The sequence below is a fragment of the Pleurodeles waltl genome, chromosome 5 (genome assembly GCF_031143425.1).
Source record: "Pleurodeles waltl isolate 20211129_DDA chromosome 5, aPleWal1.hap1.20221129, whole genome shotgun sequence".
Lineage (NCBI taxonomy): Eukaryota > Metazoa > Chordata > Amphibia > Caudata > Salamandridae > Pleurodeles > Pleurodeles waltl.
In genome coordinates this window covers 591940193-591958204 of record NC_090444.1, presented here as the reverse complement: position 1 = coordinate 591958204, position 18012 = coordinate 591940193, and the positions used below count along the sequence as shown (strand labels likewise).

The window sequence follows — 18012 nt, the reverse complement described above, 5'->3', positions numbered from 1 at the left end:
TCAGGTAATTACACTTGAGTTCTTAATTATCTCAGTCTTCTTGTAGGATTAACATTCCGGTGCGGGATGTATCCAACAATCGTTCCGTGGTAAGGAGGCTGTGATAGCAACTGTGAATAGTCGAAAGTTTAATGATTGTCCTGGATTCTATGAGCCTGACCTTTGAATGTTTCCCAAGCCTAAGCTTTTTGAACAAGGGAGGAAAACTTCACAACATTTGTTTTCTGGAGTGAAAATAGTTTTACTTCAAGGGTCAAGATGCGGGTCGCAGGGGTCTAAAAAATTGGTTGTGCAGGATTTTTAGGAACAACTGTTCAAGACACCCACCTTTTAGAACTCTCTTGAAAATTATAGAAAGAAGCCCCATGTGAAAAGGCTCCTGGTGAAAGAGATAACATGCCTTCTTTTGGATCTGAAGACTGCAGGTTTGAACCCTATGTAGACCTTGCACTTTTTCATCTATTGTGATTTTTTAATCAGTAGGCTGCAGTTTAATGCTCATCAGTAATACTACTCTTGGGCACAGGCAGATGTCATTCGATTGATGGCAGCCTCAATAACAAAGCAGGGGACGGCGGGCACACAATTATATGCACAATGAGGCAATGTCTTTGATTTGGTGGAAGAGAATTAGAATGCCTAGGTAGGGGGCGAAAAGTTACACTGCCTATGATGGCAAACATTCTTAAAAAGAGCCTGCTTGCAGATGAAAGGAACATTTACCTCCAAAGATTCAATATAGTAAACAGCTCTCAAGGAAATACTACTGATTGGTGGAAGAGAAAGATTGTGGAGCAACTACTCCCCGAACCATAGGCATTTCTGAGAGAAATGGGGGGAATGATTTCAAATGTTGCCCAGACGTGGGTCTTGAAAAGTCCATCATAACCCCCCAGTAAAACTGAATTTTGAAACAGCCAAGCGTTCACCCTCAAGGGGTGCGCGGGTCTGGGATTTCAACAGGGGTCCTTGATCCTTCAAACAAGGTATAAAGGTTGTTAACACAGATGTGTGCCAGAGTGTGTAGTGTGTTTGAGTTAGCACTTGATAGATGGCCCTTTTAATTTTGTGAGAATCATAATGCACTGAGCCAGTTCCTTGTTATCCATGGGCCAACACCTGACACACCCAGATGGAACCCAAGGCGGGGAGAGAGGTGGATTAGAGCAGCTTCAAGAGCATTGTGCTCTTTCTGCCTTCTGCCCCTCTCATCCCCGATCGGCCACGATCGGCCAAAACCTCTCTAAAAGGGTGCAGGGTGAACATTTCTTGGACCTCAGAAACTGAGGGAGGCCGGCCCAATGGGTCCTCAATGGACCGATAGAACCCAGTGCCTCACCTGGCCTGGTATTTCCAGCTTCACCAAGCAATCTGGTGGCAAGGCTTACTTTAGCAGTCCTGCTGAAAAGGGGGTCCCCATATGGCCCAGAGGCCCTCATTTGCATAGGCCCTGCCCTTCTCTCTGCTCTGCCCAGCTTCCCACAAAGCAATGCGTCACTGGCAACAGTATAGAGTTGGGGGACGGGGTAAAGGATAATGACAGGGAGGCTGGAAAATAGAAAGAAAGGTCACTGAAGTGCTGAAGTCTTCCTTGCTAAATGCAGCTGGGCACTGGCATTGGCCTGCAGGAGCGGTTAACACCTTAAGAATGTTGAGGGGCGGCCAATTCAAAAATACAAATGGGAAGGAAGGCACTGGAAGTTGCTTTATTATTACTAGAAGACTTGCAAACAAAGGACCTTTCTCTCTCGAAAGCTGTTAAAAATATGGAACGCTTCACGAATTTGCGTGTCATCCTTGCGCAGGGGCCATGCTAATCTTCTCTGTATCGTTCCAATTTTAGTATATGTGCCGCCGAAGCAAGCACACTTCATGGGTGAGCCTTCAATGTATATACACTCCCTGAATCTGCAGTCTTCAGACGTAGGGTGGCCTGAAAGCGCTGATTGGATGGTCCAGTAAGCATTCAATTCTGAGACACATGGCAATAAGGCATGAGGCCTAACAATCCACTTCTATTCCCTATATTTGTGGTCCAAATCTTCACACATTGTAAGCATCTTCATTACGCCAGGTTGCAAAGGCTCATGGTCCAGACTACAGGCAAAGAGCATTGTGACATCACACTTCCTGGGGAACGTTGATGGAAAAGGTGAGTCAGCTGCACAGTAGGCTAGGTGATGGCTTGTGGGAGTGGGATGGTGTTGTGGTGGGTTCCAGGGCAGAGAGAGCATATGAAAAGGTGTCTTAATTTTCACCTGTATTTGAATAATAAACGCTTTAGTGTTGTACTGGCCTGCTTACTAAGGAATCCTCAGGCTCAGCCCCTTACAGCTCTGGAAACGATGATGTTGAACCAGACTCTGTAAGAAACTAATGCTTATTCAAAATGTTTCTTTGCTGCTGGGTCTGCTTGGTCTAGCACTTGTGTCCTTTTCTCTCCTAGGGTCCTTGGTGTAAGTTACGAAAACCTGACAGAATGTAATTTCAGGGGGGCAGGTAAGTTCACTTGCAGCTTCAGTGTGCGTTGTAAATGTGGTTACATATTGTGATAGAATGACGTTTTAAAACACAGACACACACACACGCGAGGGCGCGCATTCTCTAGCACTCTCTGAAGGAGAAGGGGGAAAGTGCTCTTATATGGGGCCAGTGGCGCAATGGATAACGCTTCTGACTATGGATCAGAAGATTGTAGGTTCGACTCCTATCTGGCTCGGAAGGGTTGCCGGTCCCTTTTTTCAGGTAATTACACTTGAGTTCTTAATTATCTCAGTCTTCTTGTAGGATTAACATTCCGGTGCGGGATGTATCCAACAATCGTTCCGTGGTAAGGAGGCTGTGATAGCAACTGTGAATAGTCGAAAGTTTAATGATTGTCCTGGATTCTATGAGCCTGACCTTTGAATGTTTCCCAAGCCTAAGCTTTTTGAACAAGGGAGGAAAACTTCACAACATTTGTTTTCTGGAGTGAAAATAGTTTTACTTCAAGGGTCAAGATGCGGGTCGCAGGGGTCTAAAAAATTGGTTGTGCAGGATTTTTAGGAACAACTGTTCAAGACACCCACCTTTTAGAACTCTCTTGAAAATTATAGAAAGAAGCCCCATGTGAAAAGGCTCCTGGTGAAAGAGATAACATGCCTTCTTTTGGATCTGAAGACTGCAGGTTTGAACCCTATGTAGACCTTGCACTTTTTCATCTATTGTGATTTTTTAATCAGTAGGCTGCAGTTTAATGCTCATCAGTAATACTACTCTTGGGCACAGGCAGATGTCATTCGATTGATGGCAGCCTCAATAACAAAGCAGGGGACGGCGGGCACACAATTATATGCACAATGAGGCAATGTCTTTGATTTGGTGGAAGAGAATTAGAATGCCTAGGTAGGGGGCGAAAAGTTACACTGCCTATGATGGCAAACATTCTTAAAAAGAGCCTGCTTGCAGATGAAAGGAACATTTACCTCCAAAGATTCAATATAGTAAACAGCTCTCAAGGAAATACTACTGATTGGTGGAAGTGAAAGATTGTGGAGCAACTACTCCCCGAACCATAGGCATTTCTGAGAGAAATGGGGGGAATGATTTCAAATGTTGCCCAGACGTGGGTCTTGAAAAGTCCATCATAACCCCCCAGTAAAACTGAATTTTGAAACAGCCAAGCGTTCACCCTCAAGGGGTGCGCGGGTCTGGGATTTCAACAGGGGTCCTTGATCCTTCAAACAAGGTATAAAGGTTGTTAACACAGATGTGTGCCAGAGTGTGTAGTGTGTTTGAGTTAGCACTTGATAGATGGCCCTTTTAATTTTATGAGAATCATAATGCACTGAGCCAGTTCCTTGTTATCCATGGGCCAACACCTGACACACCCAGATGGAACCCAAGGCGGGGAGAGAGGTGGATTAGAGCAGCTTCAAGAGCATTGTGCTCTTTCTGCCTTCTGCCCCTCTCATCCCTGATCGGCCACGATCGGCCAAAACCTCTCTAAAAGGGTGCAGGGTGAACATTTCTTGGACCTCAGAAACTGAGGGAGGCCGGCCCAATGGGTCCTCAATGGACCGATAGAACCCAGTGCCTCACCTGGCCTGGTATTTCCAGCTTCACCAAGCAATCTGGTGGCAAGGCTTACTTTAGCAGTCCTGCTGAAAAGGGGGTCCCCATATGGCCCAGAGGCCCTCATTTGCATAGGCCCTGCCCTTCTCTCTGCTCTGCCCAGCTTCCCACAAAGCAATGCGTCACTGGCAACAGTATAGAGTTGGGGGACGGGGTAAAGGATAATGACAGGGAGGCTGGAAAATAGAAAGAAAGGTCACTGAAGTGCTGAAGTCTTCCTTGCTAAATGCAGCTGGGCACTGGCATTGGCCTGCAGGAGCGGTTAACACCTTAAGAATGTTGAGGGGCGGCCAATTCAAAAATACAAATGGGAAGGAAGGCACTGGAAGTTGCTTTATTATTACTAGAAGACTTGCAAACAAAGGACCTTTCTCTCTCGAAAGCTGTTAAAAATATGGAACGCTTCACGAATTTGCGTGTCATCCTTGCGCAGGGGCCATGCTAATCTTCTCTGTATCGTTCCAATTTTAGTATATGTGCCGCCGAAGCAAGCACACTTCATGGGTGAGCCTTCAATGTATATACACTCCCTGAATCTGCAGTCTTCAGACGTAGGGTGGCCTGAAAGCGCTGATTGGATGGTCCAGTAAGCATTCAATTCTGAGACACATGGCAATAAGGCATGAGGCCTAACAATCCACTTCTATTCCCTATATTTGTGGTCCAAATCTTCACACATTGTAAGCATCTTCATTACGCCAGGTTGCAAAGGCTCATGGTCCAGACTACAGGCAAAGAGCATTGTGACATCACACTTCCTGGGGAACGTTGATGGAAAAGGTGAGTCAGCTGCACAGTAGGCTAGGTGATGGCTTGTGGGAGTGGGATGGTGTTGTGGTGGGTTCCAGGGCAGAGAGAGCATATGAAAAGGTGTCTTAATTTTCACCTGTATTTGAATAATAAACGCTTTAGTGTTGTACTGGCCTGCTTACTAAGGAATCCTCAGGCTCAGCCCCTTACAGCTCTGGAAACGATGATGTTGAACCAGACTCTGTAAGAAACTAATGCTTATTCAAAATGTTTCTTTGCTGCTGGGTCTGCTTGGTCTAGCACTTGTGTCCTTTTCTCTCCTAGGGTCCTTGGTGTAAGTTACGAAAACCTGACAGAATGTAATTTCAGGGGGGCAGGTAAGTTCACTTGCAGCTTCAGTGTGCGTTGTAAATGTGGTTACATATTGTGATAGAATGACGTTTTAAAACACAGACACACACACACGCGAGGGCGCGCATTCTCTAGCACTCTCTGAAGGAGAAGGGGGAAAGTGCTCTTATATGGGGCCAGTGGCGCAATGGATAACGCTTCTGACTATGGATCAGAAGATTGTAGGTTCGACTCCTATCTGGCTCGGAAGGGTTGCCGGTCCCTTTTTTCAGGTAATTACACTTGAGTTCTTAATTATCTCAGTCTTCTTGTAGGATTAACATTCCGGTGCGGGATGTATCCAACAATCGTTCCGTGGTAAGGAGGCTGTGATAGCAACTGTGAATAGTCGAAAGTTTAATGATTGTCCTGGATTCTATGAGCCTGACCTTTGAATGTTTCCCAAGCCTAAGCTTTTTGAACAAGGGAGGAAAACTTCACAACATTTGTTTTCTGGAGTGAAAATAGTTTTACTTCAAGGGTCAAGATGCGGGTCGCAGGGGTCTAAAAAATTGGTTGTGCAGGATTTTTAGGAACAACTGTTCAAGACACCCACCTTTTAGAACTCTCTTGAAAATTATAGAAAGAAGCCCCATGTGAAAAGGCTCCTGGTGAAAGAGATAACATGCCTTCTTTTGGATCTGAAGACTGCAGGTTTGAACCCTATGTAGACCTTGCACTTTTTCATCTATTGTGATTTTTTAATCAGTAGGCTGCAGTTTAATGCTCATCAGTAATACTACTCTTGGGCACAGGCAGATGTCATTCGATTGATGGCAGCCTCAATAACAAAGCAGGGGACGGCGGGCACACAATTATATGCACAATGAGGCAATGTCTTTGATTTGGTGGAAGAGAATTAGAATGCCTAGGTAGGGGGCGAAAAGTTACACTGCCTATGATGGCAAACATTCTTAAAAAGAGCCTGCTTGCAGATGAAAGGAACATTTACCTCCAAAGATTCAATATAGTAAACAGCTCTCAAGGAAATACTACTGATTGGTGGAAGAGAAAGATTGTGGAGCAACTACTCCCCGAACCATAGGCATTTCTGAGAGAAATGGGGGGAATGATTTCAAATGTTGCCCAGACGTGGGTCTTGAAAAGTCCATCATAACCCCCCAGTAAAACTGAATTTTGAAACAGCCAAGCGTTCACCCTCAAGGGGTGCGCGGGTCTGGGATTTCAACAGGGGTCCTTGATCCTTCAAACAAGGTATAAAGGTTGTTAACACAGATGTGTGCCAGAGTGTGTAGTGTGTTTGAGTTAGCACTTGATAGATGGCCCTTTTAATTTTGTGAGAATCATAATGCACTGAGCCAGTTCCTTGTTATCCATGGGCCAACACCTGACACACCCAGATGGAACCCAAGGCGGGGAGAGAGGTGGATTAGAGCAGCTTCAAGAGCATTGTGCTCTTTCTGCCTTCTGCCCCTCTCATCCCCGATCGGCCACGATCGGCCAAAACCTCTCTAAAAGGGTGCAGGGTGAACATTTCTTGGACCTCAGAAACTGAGGGAGGCCGGCCCAATGGGTCCTCAATGGACCGATAGAACCCAGTGCCTCACCTGGCCTGGTATTTCCAGCTTCACAAAGCAATCTGGTGGCAAGGCTTACTTTAGCAGTCCTGCTGAAAAGGGGGTCCCCATATGGCCCAGAGGCCCTCATTTGCATAGGCCCTGCCCTTCTCTCTGCTCTGCCCAGCTTCCCACAAAGCAATGCGTCACTGGCAACAGTATAGAGTTGGGGGACGGGGTAAAGGATAATGACAGGGAGGCTGGAAAATAGAAAGAAAGGTCACTGAAGTGCTGAAGTCTTCCTTGCTAAATGCAGCTGGGCACTGGCATTGGCCTGCAGGAGCGGTTAACACCTTAAGAATGTTGAGGGGCGGCCAATTCAAAAATACAAATGGGAAGGAAGGCACTGGAAGTTGCTTTATTATTACTAGAAGACTTGCAAACAAAGGACCTTTCTCTCTCGAAAGCTGTTAAAAATATGGAACGCTTCACGAATTTGCGTGTCATCCTTGCGCAGGGGCCATGCTAATCTTCTCTGTATCGTTCCAATTTTAGTATATGTGCCGCCGAAGCAAGCACACTTCATGGGTGAGCCTTCAATGTATATACACTCCCTGAATCTGCAGTCTTCAGACGTAGGGTGGCCTGAAAGCGCTGATTGGATGGTCCAGTAAGCATTCAATTCTGAGACACATGGCAATAAGGCATGAGGCCTAACAATCCACTTCTATTCCCTATATTTGTGGTCCAAATCTTCACACATTGTAAGCATCTTCATTACGCCAGGTTGCAAAGGCTCATGGTCCAGACTACAGGCAAAGAGCATTGTGACATCACACTTCCTGGGGAACGTTGATGGAAAAGGTGAGTCAGCTGCACAGTAGGCTAGGTGATGGCTTGTGGGAGTGGGATGGTGTTGTGGTGGGTTCCAGGGCAGAGAGAGCATATGAAAAGGTGTCTTAATTTTCACCTGTATTTGAATAATAAACGCTTTAGTGTTGTACTGGCCTGCTTACTAAGGAATCCTCAGGCTCAGCCCCTTACAGCTCTGGAAACGATGATGTTGAACCAGACTCTGTAAGAAACTAATGCTTATTCAAAATGTTTCTTTGCTGCTGGGTCTGCTTGGTCTGGCACTTGTGTCCTTTTCTCTCCTAGGGTCCTTGGTGTAACTTACGAAAACCTGACAGAACGTAATTTCAGGGGGGCAGGTAAGTTCACTTGCAGCTTCAGTGTGCGTTGTAAATGTGGTTACATATTGTGATAGAATGACGTTTTAAAACACAGACACACACACACGCGAGGGCGCGCATTCTCTAGCACTCTCTGAAGGAGAAGGGGGAAAGTGCTCTTATATGGGGCCAGTGGCGCAATGGATAACGCTTCTGACTATGGATCAGAAAATTGTAGGTTCGACTCCTATCTGGCTCGGAAGGGTTGCCGGTCCCTTTTTTCATGTAATTACACTTGAGTTCTTAATTATCTCAGTCTTCTTGTAGGATTAACATTCCGGTGCGGGATGTATCCAACAATCGTTCTGTGGTAAGGAGGCTGTGATAGCAACTGTGGCTAGTAGAAAGTTTAATGATTGTCCTGGATTCTATGAGCCTGACCTTTGAATGTTTCCCAAGCCTAAGCTTTTTGAACAAGGGAGGAAAACTTCACAACATTTGTTTTCTGGAGTGAAAATAGTTTTACTTCAAGGGTCAAGATGCGGGTCGCAGGGGTCTAAAAAATTGGTTGTGCAGGATTTTTAGGAACAACTGTTCAAGACACCCACCTTTTAGAACTCTCTTGAAAATTATAGAAATAAGCCCCATGTGAAAAGGCTCCTGGTGAAAGAGATAACATGCCTTCTTTTGGATCTGAAGACTGCAGGTTTGAACCCTATGTAGACCTTGCACTTTTTCATCTATTGTGATTTTTTAATCAGTAGGCTGCAGTTTAATGCTCATCAGTAATACTACTCTTGGGCACAGGCAGATGTCATTCGATTGATGGCAGCCTCAATAACAAAGCAGGGGACGGCGGGCACACAATTATATGCACAATGAGGCAATGTCTTTGATTTGGTGGAAGAGAATTAGAATGCCTAGGTAGGGGGCGAAAAGTTACACTGCCTATGATGGCAAACATTCTTAAAAAGAGCCTGCTTGCAGATGAAAGGAACATTTACCTCCAAAGATTCAATATAGTAAACAGCTCTCAAGGAAATACTACTGATTGGTGGAAGTGAAAGATTGTGGAGCAACTACTCCCCGAACCATAGGCATTTCTGAGAGAAATGGGGGGAATGATTTCAAATGTTGCCCAGACGTGGGTCTTGAAAAGTCCATCATAACCCCCCAGTAAAACTGAATTTTGAAACAGCCAAGCGTTCACCCTCAAGGGGTGCGCGGGTCTGGGATTTCAACAGGGGTCCTTGATCCTTCAAACAAGGTATAAAGGTTGTTAACACAGATGTGTGCCAGAGTGTGTAGTGTGTTTGAGTTAGCACTTGATAGATGGCCCTTTTAATTTTATGAGAATCATAATGCACTGAGCCAGTTCCTTGTTATCCATGGGCCAACACCTGACACACCCAGATGGAACCCAAGGCGGGGAGAGAGGTGGATTAGAGCAGCTTCAAGAGCATTGTGCTCTTTCTGCCTTCTGCCCCTCTCATCCCCGATCGGCCACGATCGGCCAAAACCTCTCTAAAAGGGTGCAGGGTGAACATTTCTTGGACCTCAGAAACTGAGGGAGGCCGGCCCAATGGGTCCTCAATGGACCGATAGAACCCAGTGCCTCACCTGGCCTGGTATTTCCAGCTTCACCAAGCAATCTGGTGGCAAGGCTTACTTTAGCAGTCCTGCTGAAAAGGGGGTCCCCATATGGCCCAGAGGCCCTCATTTGCATAGGCCCTGCCCTTCTCTCTGCTCTGCCCAGCTTCCCACAAAGCAATGCGTCACTGGCAACAGTATAGAGTTGGGGGACGGGGTAAAGGATAATGACAGGGAGGCTGGAAAATAGAAAGAAAGGTCACTGAAGTGCTGAAGTCTTCCTTGCTAAATGCAGCTGGGCACTGGCATTGGCCTGCAGGAGCGGTTAACACCTTAAGAATGTTGAGGGGCGGCCAATTCAAAAATACAAATGGGAAGGAAGGCACTGGAAGTTGCTTTATTATTACTAGAAGACTTGCAAACAAAGGACCTTTCTCTCTCGAAAGCTGTTAAAAATATGGAACGCTTCACGAATTTGCGTGTCATCCTTGCGCAGGGGCCATGCTAATCTTCTCTGTATCGTTCCAATTTTAGTATATGTGCCGCCGAAGCAAGCACACTTCATGGGTGAGCCTTCAATGTATATACACTCCCTGAATCTGCAGTCTTCAGACGTAGGGTGGCCTGAAAGCGCTGATTGGATGGTCCAGTAAGCATTCAATTCTGAGACACATGGCAATAAGGCATGAGGCCTAACAATCCACTTCTATTCCCTATATTTGTGGTCCAAATCTTCACACATTGTAAGCATCTTCATTACGCCAGGTTGCAAAGGCTCATGGTCCAGACTACAGGCAAAGAGCATTGTGACATCACACTTCCTGGGGAACGTTGATGGAAAAGGTGAGTCAGCTGCACAGTAGGCTAGGTGATGGCTTGTGGGAGTGGGATGGTGTTGTGGTGGGTTCCAGGGCAGAGAGAGCATATGAAAAGGTGTCTTAATTTTCACCTGTATTTGAATAATAAACGCTTTAGTGTTGTACTGGCCTGCTTACTAAGGAATCCTCAGGCTCAGCCCCTTACAGCTCTGGAAACGATGATGTTGAACCAGACTCTGTAAGAAACTAATGCTTATTCAAAATGTTTCTTTGCTGCTGGGTCTGCTTGGTCTAGCACTTGTGTCCTTTTCTCTCCTAGGGTCCTTGGTGTAAGTTACGAAAACCTGACAGAATGTAATTTCAGGGGGGCAGGTAAGTTCACTTGCAGCTTCAGTGTGCGTTGTAAATGTGGTTACATATTGTGATAGAATGACGTTTTAAAACACAGACACACACACACGCGAGGGCGCGCATTCTCTAGCACTCTCTGAAGGAGAAGGGGGAAAGTGCTCTTATATGGGGCCAGTGGCGCAATGGATAACGCTTCTGACTATGGATCAGAAGATTGTAGGTTCGACTCCTATCTGGCTCGGAAGGGTTGCCGGTCCCTTTTTTCAGGTAATTACACTTGAGTTCTTAATTATCTCAGTCTTCTTGTAGGATTAACATTCCGGTGCGGGATGTATCCAACAATCGTTCCGTGGTAAGGAGGCTGTGATAGCAACTGTGAATAGTCGAAAGTTTAATGATTGTCCTGGATTCTATGAGCCTGACCTTTGAATGTTTCCCAAGCCTAAGCTTTTTGAACAAGGGAGGAAAACTTCACAACATTTGTTTTCTGGAGTGAAAATAGTTTTACTTCAAGGGTCAAGATGCGGGTCGCAGGGGTCTAAAAAATTGGTTGTGCAGGATTTTTAGGAACAACTGTTCAAGACACCCACCTTTTAGAACTCTCTTGAAAATTATAGAAAGAAGCCCCATGTGAAAAGGCTCCTGGTGAAAGAGATAACATGCCTTCTTTTGGATCTGAAGACTGCAGGTTTGAACCCTATGTAGACCTTGCACTTTTTCATCTATTGTGATTTTTTAATCAGTAGGCTGCAGTTTAATGCTCATCAGTAATACTACTCTTGGGCACAGGCAGATGTCATTCGATTGATGGCAGCCTCAATAACAAAGCAGGGGACGGCGGGCACACAATTATATGCACAATGAGGCAATGTCTTTGATTTGGTGGAAGAGAATTAGAATGCCTAGGTAGGGGGCGAAAAGTTACACTGCCTATGATGGCAAACATTCTTAAAAAGAGCCTGCTTGCAGATGAAAGGAACATTTACCTCCAAAGATTCAATATAGTAAACAGCTCTCAAGGAAATACTACTGATTGGTGGAAGAGAAAGATTGTGGAGCAACTACTCCCCGAACCATAGGCATTTCTGAGAGAAATGGGGGGAATGATTTCAAATGTTGCCCAGACGTGGGTCTTGAAAAGTCCATCATAACCCCCCAGTAAAACTGAATTTTGAAACAGCCAAGCGTTCACCCTCAAGGGGTGCGCGGGTCTGGGATTTCAACAGGGGTCCTTGATCCTTCAAACAAGGTATAAAGGTTGTTAACACAGATGTGTGCCAGAGTGTGTAGTGTGTTTGAGTTAGCACTTGATAGATGGCCCTTTTAATTTTGTGAGAATCATAATGCACTGAGCCAGTTCCTTGTTATCCATGGGCCAACACCTGACACACCCAGATGGAACCCAAGGCGGGGAGAGAGGTGGATTAGAGCAGCTTCAAGAGCATTGTGCTGTTTCTGCCTTCTGCCCCTCTCATCCCCGATCGGCCACGATCGGCCAAAACCTCTCTAAAAGGGTGCAGGGTGAACATTTCTTGGACCTCAGAAACTGAGGGAGGCCGGCCCAATGGGTCCTCAATGGACCGATAGAACCCAGTGCCTCACCTGGCCTGGTATTTCCAGCTTCACCAAGCAATCTGGTGGCAAGGCTTACTTTAGCAGTCCTGCTGAAAAGGGGGTCCCCATATGGCCCAGAGGCCCTCATTTGCATAGGCCCTGCCCTTCTCTCTGCTCTGCCCAGCTTCCCACAAAGCAATGCGTCACTGGCAACAGTATAGAGTTGGGGGACGGGGTAAAGGATAATGACAGGGAGGCTGGAAAATAGAAAGAAAGGTCACTGAAGTGCTGAAGTCTTCCTTGCTAAATGCAGCTGGGCACTGGCATTGGCCTGCAGGAGCGGTTAACACCTTAAGAATGTTGAGGGGCGGCCAATTCAAAAATACAAATGGGAAGGAAGGCACTGGAAGTTGCTTTATTATTACTAGAAGACTTGCAAACAAAGGACCTTTCTCTCTCGAAAGCTGTTAAAAATATGGAACGCTTCACGAATTTGCGTGTCATCCTTGCGCAGGGGCCATGCTAATCTTCTCTGTATCGTTCCAATTTTAGTATATGTGCCGCCGAAGCAAGCACACTTCATGGGTGAGCCTTCAATGTATATACACTCCCTGAATCTGCAGTCTTCAGACGTAGGGTGGCCTGAAAGCGCTGATTGGATGGTCCAGTAAGCATTCAATTCTGAGACACATGGCAATAAGGCATGAGGCCTAACAATCCACTTCTATTCCCTATATTTGTGGTCCAAATCTTCACACATTGTAAGCATCTTCATTACGCCAGGTTGCAAAGGCTCATGGTCCAGACTACAGGCAAAGAGCATTGTGACATCACACTTCCTGGGGAACGTTGATGGAAAAGGTGAGTCAGCTGCACAGTAGGCTAGGTGATGGCTTGTGGGAGTGGGATGGTGTTGTGGTGGGTTCCAGGGCAGAGAGAGCATATGAAAAGGTGTCTTAATTTTCACCTGTATTTGAATAATAAACGCTTTAGTGTTGTACTGGCCTGCTTACTAAGGAATCCTCAGGCTCAGCCCCTTACAGCTCTGGAAACGATGATGTTGAACCAGACTCTGTAAGAAACTAATGCTTATTCAAAATGTTTCTTTGCTGCTGGGTCTGCTTGGTCTAGCACTTGTGTCCTTTTCTCTCCTAGGGTCCTTGGTGTAAGTTACGAAAACCTGACAGAATGTAATTTCAGGGGGGCAGGTAAGTTCACTTGCAGCTTCAGTGTGCGTTGTAAATGTGGTTACATATTGTGATAGAATGACGTTTTAAAACACAGACACACACACACGCGAGGGCGCGCATTCTCTAGCACTCTCTGAAGGAGAAGGGGGAAAGTGCTCTTATATGGGGCCAGTGGCGCAATGGATAACGCTTCTGACTATGGATCAGAAGATTGTAGGTTCGACTCCTATCTGGCTCGGAAGGGTTGCCGGTCCCTTTTTTCAGGTAATTACACTTGAGTTCTTAATTATCTCAGTCTTCTTGTAGGATTAACATTCCGGTGCGGGATGTATCCAACAATCGTTCCGTGGTAAGGAGGCTGTGATAGCAACTGTGAATAGTCGAAAGTTTAATGATTGTCCTGGATTCTATGAGCCTGACCTTTGAATGTTTCCCAAGCCTAAGCTTTTTGAACAAGGGAGGAAAACTTCACAACATTTGTTTTCTGGAGTGAAAATAGTTTTACTTCAAGGGTCAAGATGCGGGTCGCAGGGGTCTAAAAAATTGGTTGTGCAGGATTTTTAGGAACAACTGTTCAAGACACCCACCTTTTAGAACTCTCTTGAAAATTATAGAAAGAAGCCCCATGTGAAAAGGCTCCTGGTGAAAGAGATAACATGCCTTCTTTTGGATCTGAAGACTGCAGGTTTGAACCCTATGTAGACCTTGCACTTTTTCATCTATTGTGATTTTTTAATCAGTAGGCTGCAGTTTAATGCTCATCAGTAATACTACTCTTGGGCACAGGCAGATGTCATTCGATTGATGGCAGCCTCAATAACAAAGCAGGGGACGGCGGGCACACAATTATATGCACAATGAGGCAATGTCTTTGATTTGGTGGAAGAGAATTAGAATGCCTAGGTAGGGGGCGAAAAGTTACACTGCCTATGATGGCAAACATTCTTAAAAAGAGCCTGCTTGCAGATGAAAGGAACATTTACCTCCAAAGATTCAATATAGTAAACAGCTCTCAAGGAAATACTACTGATTGGTGGAAGAGAAAGATTGTGGAGCAACTACTCCCCGAACCATAGGCATTTCTGAGAGAAATGGGGGGAATGATTTCAAATGTTGCCCAGACGTGGGTCTTGAAAAGTCCATCATAACCCCCCAGTAAAACTGAATTTTGAAACAGCCAAGCGTTCACCCTCAAGGGGTGCGCGGGTCTGGGATTTCAACAGGGGTCCTTGATCCTTCAAACAAGGTATAAAGGTTGTTAACACAGATGTGTGCCAGAGTGTGTAGTGTGTTTGAGTTAGCACTTGATAGATGGCCCTTTTAATTTTGTGAGAATCATAATGCACTGAGCCAGTTCCTTGTTATCCATGGGCCAACACCTGACACACCCAGATGGAACCCAAGGCGGGGAGAGAGGTGGATTAGGGCAGCTTCAAGAGCATTGTGCTGTTTCTGCCTTCTGCCCCTCTCATCCCCGATCGGCCACGATCGGCCAAAACCTCTCTAAAAGGGTGCAGGGTGAACATTTCTTGGACCTCAGAAACTGAGGGAGGCCGGCCCAATGGGTCCTCAATGGACCGATAGAACCCAGTGCCTCACCTGGCCTGGTATTTCCAGCTTCACAAAGCAATCTGGTGGCAAGGCTTACTTTAGCAGTCCTGCTGAAAAGGGGGTCCCCATATGGCCCAGAGGCCCTCATTTGCATAGGCCCTGCCCTTCTCTCTGCTCTGCCCAGCTTCCCACAAAGCAATGCGTCACTGGCAACAGTATAGAGTTGGGGGACGGGGTAAAGGATAATGACAGGGAGGCTGGAAAATAGAAAGAAAGGTCACTGAAGTGCTGAAGTCTTCCTTGCTAAATGCAGCTGGGCACTGGCATTGGCCTGCAGGAGCGGTTAACACCTTAAGAATGTTGAGGGGCGGCCAATTCAAAAATACAAATGGGAAGGAAGGCACTGGAAGTTGCTTTATTATTACTAGAAGACTTGCAAACAAAGGACCTTTCTCTCTCGAAAGCTGTTAAAAATATGGAACGCTTCACGAATTTGCGTGTCATCCTTGCGCAGGGGCCATGCTAATCTTCTCTGTATCGTTCCAATTTTAGTATATGTACCGCCGAAGCAAGCACACTTCATGGGTGAGCCTTCAATGTATATACACTCCCTGAATCTGCAGTCTTCAGACGTAGGGTGGCCTGAAAGCGCTGATTGGATGGTCCAGTAAGCATTCAATTCTGAGACACATGGCAATAAGGCATGAGGCCTAACAATCCACTTCTATTCCCTATATTTGTGGTCCAAATCTTCACACATTGTAAGCATCTTCATTACGCCAGGTTGCAAAGGCTCATGGTCCAGACTACAGGCAAAGAGCATTGTGACATCACACTTCCTGGGGAACGTTGATGGAAAAGGTGAGTCAGCTGCACAGTAGGCTAGGTGATGGCTTGTGGGAGTGGGATGGTGTTGTGGTGGGTTCCAGGGCAGAGAGAGCATATGAAAAGGTGTCTTAATTTTCACCTGTATTTGAATAATAAACGCTTTAGTGTTGTACTGGCCTGCTTACTAAGGAATCCTCAGGCTCAGCCCCTTACAGCTCTGGAAACGATGATGTTGAACCAGACTCTGTAAGAAACTAATGCTTATTCAAAATGTTTCTTTGCTGCTGGGTCTGCTTGGTCTAGCACTTGTGTCCTTTTCTCTCCTAGGGTCCTTGGTGTAAGTTACGAAAACCTGACAGAATGTAATTTCAGGGGGGCAGGTAAGTTCACTTGCAGCTTCAGTGTGCGTTGTAAATGTGGTTACATATTGTGATAGAATGACGTTTTAAAACACAGACACACACACACGCGAGGGCGCGCATTCTCTAGCACTCTCTGAAGGAGAAGGGGGAAAGTGCTCTTATATGGGGCCAGTGGCGCAATGGATAACGCTTCTGACTATGGATCAGAAGATTGTAGGTTCGACTCCTATCTGGCTCGGAAGGGTTGCCGGTCCCTTTTTTCAGGTAATTACACTTGAGTTCTTAATTATCTCAGTCTTCTTGTAGGATTAACATTCCGGTGCGGGATGTATCCAACAATCGTTCCGTGGTAAGGAGGCTGTGATAGCAACTGTGAATAGTCGAAAGTTTAATGATTGTCCTGGATTCTATGAGCCTGACCTTTGAATGTTTCCCAAGCCTAAGCTTTTTGAACAAGGGAGGAAAACTTCACAACATTTGTTTTCTGGAGTGAAAATAGTTTTACTTCAAGGGTCAAGATGCGGGTCGCAGGGGTCTAAAAAATTGGTTGTGCAGGATTTTTAGGAACAACTGTTCAAGACACCCACCTTTTAGAACTCTCTTGAAAATTATAGAAAGAAGCCCCATGTGAAAAGGCTCCTGGTGAAAGAGATAACATGCCTTCTTTTGGATCTGAAGACTGCAGGTTTGAACCCTATGTAGACCTTGCACTTTTTCATCTATTGTGATTTTTTAATCAGTAGGCTGCAGTTTAATGCTCATCAGTAATACTACTCTTGGGCACAGGCAGATGTCATTCGATTGATGGCAGCCTCAATAACAAAGCAGGGGACGGCGGGCACACAATTATATGCACAATGAGGCAATGTCTTTGATTTGGTGGAAGAGAATTAGAATGCCTAGGTAGGGGGCGAAAAGTTACACTGCCTATGATGGCAAACATTCTTAAAAAGAGCCTGCTTGCAGATGAAAGGAACATTTACCTCCAAAGATTCAATATAGTAAACAGCTCTCAAGGAAATACTACTGATTGGTGGAAGTGAAAGATTGTGGAGCAACTACTCCCCGAACCATAGGCATTTCTGAGAGAAATGGGGGGAATGATTTCAAATGTTGCCCAGACGTGGGTCTTGAAAAGTCCATCATAACCCCCCAGTAAAACTGAATTTTGAAACAGCCAAGCGTTCACCCTCAAGGGGTGCGCGGGTCTGGGATTTCAACAGGGGTCCTTGATCCTTCAAACAAGGTATAAAGGTTGTTAACACAGATGTGTGCCAGAGTGTGTAGTGTGTTTGAGTTAGCACTTGATAGATGGCCCTTTTAATTTTATGAGAATCATAATGCACTGAGCCAGTTCCTTGTTATCCATGGGCCAACACCTGACACACCCAGATGGAACCCAAGGCGGGGAGAGAGGTGGATTAGAGCAGCTTCAAGAGCATTGTGCTCTTTCTGCCTTCTGCCCCTCTCATCCCTGATCGGCCACGATCGGCCAAAACCTCTCTAAAAGGGTGCAGGGTGAACATTTCTTGGACCTCAGAAACTGAGGGAGGCCGGCCCAATGGGTCCTCAATGGACCGATAGAACCCAGTGCCTCACCTGGCCTGGTATTTCCAGCTTCACCAAGCAATCTGGTGGCAAGGCTTACTTTAGCAGTCCTGCTGAAAAGGGGGTCCCCATATGGCCCAGAGGCCCTCATTTGCATAGGCCCTGCCCTTCTCTCTGCTCTGCCCAGCTTCCCACAAAGCAATGCGTCACTGGCAACAGTATAGAGTTGGGGGACGGGGTAAAGGATAATGACAGGGAGGCTGGAAAATAGAAAGAAA

At 45.9% G+C, this 18012-nt stretch overlaps 12 non-coding genes across 12 annotated transcripts; 6 read left to right on the top strand and 6 right to left on the bottom strand.

Annotated features, from left to right (window-relative positions):
* Positions 1 to 1760: 1760 nt before the first annotated feature.
* LOC138297717 (U6 spliceosomal RNA) lies at positions 1761 to 1867 on the bottom strand. The gene has a single exon (XR_011204259.1). It is a non-coding gene; the product is annotated as a U6 spliceosomal RNA (small nuclear RNA).
* A 779-nt stretch (positions 1868 to 2646) lies between these two features.
* TRNAH-AUG (transfer RNA histidin (anticodon AUG)) lies at positions 2647 to 2719 on the top strand. Its single transcript has one exon. It is a non-coding gene; the product is annotated as a tRNA-His (tRNA).
* A 1782-nt stretch (positions 2720 to 4501) lies between these two features.
* On the bottom strand, positions 4502 to 4608 carry LOC138297716 (U6 spliceosomal RNA). Its single transcript, XR_011204258.1, has one exon. It is a non-coding gene; the product is annotated as a U6 spliceosomal RNA (small nuclear RNA).
* A 779-nt stretch (positions 4609 to 5387) lies between these two features.
* Positions 5388 to 5460, top strand: TRNAH-AUG (transfer RNA histidin (anticodon AUG)). The gene has a single exon. It is a non-coding gene; the product is annotated as a tRNA-His (tRNA).
* A 1782-nt stretch (positions 5461 to 7242) lies between these two features.
* Positions 7243 to 7349, bottom strand: LOC138297715 (U6 spliceosomal RNA). Its single transcript, XR_011204257.1, has one exon. It is a non-coding gene; the product is annotated as a U6 spliceosomal RNA (small nuclear RNA).
* A 779-nt stretch (positions 7350 to 8128) lies between these two features.
* On the top strand, positions 8129 to 8201 carry TRNAH-AUG (transfer RNA histidin (anticodon AUG)). The gene has a single exon. It is a non-coding gene; the product is annotated as a tRNA-His (tRNA).
* A 1782-nt stretch (positions 8202 to 9983) lies between these two features.
* Positions 9984 to 10090, bottom strand: LOC138297714 (U6 spliceosomal RNA). The gene has a single exon (XR_011204256.1). It is a non-coding gene; the product is annotated as a U6 spliceosomal RNA (small nuclear RNA).
* A 779-nt stretch (positions 10091 to 10869) lies between these two features.
* TRNAH-AUG (transfer RNA histidin (anticodon AUG)) lies at positions 10870 to 10942 on the top strand. The gene has a single exon. It is a non-coding gene; the product is annotated as a tRNA-His (tRNA).
* Positions 10943 to 12724: 1782 nt separating this feature from the next.
* On the bottom strand, positions 12725 to 12831 carry LOC138297713 (U6 spliceosomal RNA). Its single transcript, XR_011204255.1, has one exon. It is a non-coding gene; the product is annotated as a U6 spliceosomal RNA (small nuclear RNA).
* Positions 12832 to 13610: 779 nt separating this feature from the next.
* Positions 13611 to 13683, top strand: TRNAH-AUG (transfer RNA histidin (anticodon AUG)). The gene has a single exon. It is a non-coding gene; the product is annotated as a tRNA-His (tRNA).
* Positions 13684 to 15465: 1782 nt separating this feature from the next.
* On the bottom strand, positions 15466 to 15572 carry LOC138297918 (U6 spliceosomal RNA). Its single transcript, XR_011204455.1, has one exon. It is a non-coding gene; the product is annotated as a U6 spliceosomal RNA (small nuclear RNA).
* A 779-nt stretch (positions 15573 to 16351) lies between these two features.
* TRNAH-AUG (transfer RNA histidin (anticodon AUG)) lies at positions 16352 to 16424 on the top strand. The gene has a single exon. It is a non-coding gene; the product is annotated as a tRNA-His (tRNA).
* Positions 16425 to 18012: the final 1588 nt, after the last annotated feature.